The 2,173-nt window shown below is 44.7% G+C and overlaps 1 pseudogene; it reads right to left on the reverse strand.

Annotated features, from left to right (window-relative positions):
* Positions 1-395: 395 nt before the first annotated feature.
* On the reverse strand, positions 396-1,254 carry LOC130877846 (40S ribosomal protein S4, X isoform-like; annotated as a pseudogene).
* Between the last annotated feature and the right edge of the window lie 919 nt (positions 1,255-2,173).

Here is a 2,173-nt window from a genome sequence, read left to right on the forward strand (position 1 = left end):
TCTTGATTTTCAGTATGAACACAGACCATGAAACCTGGGCCTCTTTCCTCTGCAGAGGGTGTATATAGAAGACTGGGTGTATATAGGTTAGACAGACGTTTTTAGCACAGTGAGAAGCACTTTTAAGTCTATACTTAGAAGACAAGCAAAGGGAATTCAAGATCTTAGCTCACGACTATGACGGTATGGGTGCTTTACCAGAGCTATGTTAACAGCTTATCGGAACTCCACAGATTAATGTTAGAACCCTGAACTCTCTAAATCCCCCAAACAACAGTAGTACAGGGAGGGAAAGAAATCGGAACCGTCTTTTATTTTTTTTTATTTTTTATTTTTTTTAGTTTTCATCATGCTGTTTAATCTAGCACGTTGCCAAAAAGGCTTGTTGGCAAGAGTACAAATACGTCTCCAGCATGTCTCTTAGAGACCGTTTCACCCATTGCTCTGTTTGGCCGCTAGCCTCTTGTCTCTCTCTTCAGCAATTGTGAGGCGGATTCCTTTTCCTCGGGGAAGAGAAATCCATGGTTTGTTGCCCTTGCCAATAATAAAAATGTTGGAAAGCCGGGTGGCAAAGCTGTTGCCATTGGCATCTTTCACATGGACCACATCAAAAGAGCCAGGATGTCTCTCTCTGTTGGTGATCACACCAATTCTTCCCAAGTTAGCACCCCCGTCACCATACACAGGTTACCAGTGTCAAACTTGATGAAGTCGGTTATTTTGCCCGTATCCAAATCAATCTGAATGGTGTCATTCACCTTGATGAAGGGATCAGGGTAGCGAATAGTGCGAGCATCATGGGTCACCAGATGTGGGATTCCTTTTGTGCCCACAAAGATCTTTCTCACTTTGTACAACTTGTACTTGGCCTCCTCAGGTGTAATACGATGAACGGCAAAGCGACCCTTGGTGTCATAGATAAGACGGAAGTTCTCTCCAGTCTTGTCAATGCTGGTGACATCCATAAACCCAGCAGGGTAGGTTATATCGGTCCTGACTTTGCCATCAATCTTAATGAAGTGCTGCATGCAGATCTTTTTCACTTCATTGCCAGTCAGGGCATACTTAAGCCTGTTCCTCAGGAAAATGATCAGAGGCAGACATTCTCTCAGCTTGTGAGGGCCAGTGGACGGACGAGGCGCAAACACGCCGGTTAGTTTATCCAGCATCCAATGCTTTGGAGCTGCTACACGCTTCAGATGTTTCTTGGGACCACGAGCCATGGCTGCGCTGGGAACGGAAAGAGACTCGCCTTCTTCCAGTGAGCCGTCTTTTATTCTTTTATATACCCTAAATCACTTTCTTGTCACAACCTAAGCTTTCACATCCTCAGATCTTTACAACTTGCCTTACACACCTTAAGTTATTAGCTTATATTTACACAACTTGAAACACGTTATCATCACACACACACAATTGAAGCTTTCGTTTTCTCAATCCTCACGTAAACATTTCCCTTTTTCTATCCAATCATTCACCGCGGGACACAAGCTTACTGTAAACAGTCACCGAAAGTGGGTTCCTTTAAATAAAGGAATAGTAAAAAGTTACATTGAAGTCTGTTTTGGGACTTTTCCTCTTCAGAGTCTGGTAGCCAGGGAAACTGTGTCTAGATCTAGCAATAGCTCTAGCGAAGGGAGGCCTGAATTTTACATGTGAAGAGAACTAAGAAGGAGGCTCAAGTCTTGGTTGCAGCTTTTAAACTGACAAAGCTATCTATCAGTAGCACAGTCATCGATGCCATCGGGGTTCTGAGAAGGAGCCATTTCACAGGAGTAAGCAGGAAGTACAGACTGAAATTACCTGGCGCAGGTGAGAAGAAAGCACGAAACATGCAACAAACCCGCTTAGGGGTTTATTAGATGAGACAGGAACAGGCCTGATGATCAAGGTGCAGAGAGAGAGAGGCCTGAAGATGGCGCATCCAGCTTTTAAAGGCTGCCAGCGCATGCGCACAGGGGGATGAAGTGGCTACGTCATATGCAGATGACGGAGCTCATGCATGCACAAGAGCACTTATGTAGCTGCATCATCTGTAGACGATGCAACCATGCCTGTGGGGTCAAGGGGCCTTTCTCCAAAAGTCTAAGTTTAGCCTTAATGTCAGGGTAGCACTGAGGAAAAAAAAATGAGTCATGAGTAACTGTCTGCCATCTGGGATTCTGGATCTAGG

This window comes from Chionomys nivalis, chromosome 7, assembly GCF_950005125.1.
Source record: "Chionomys nivalis chromosome 7, mChiNiv1.1, whole genome shotgun sequence".
Lineage (NCBI taxonomy): Eukaryota > Metazoa > Chordata > Mammalia > Rodentia > Cricetidae > Chionomys > Chionomys nivalis.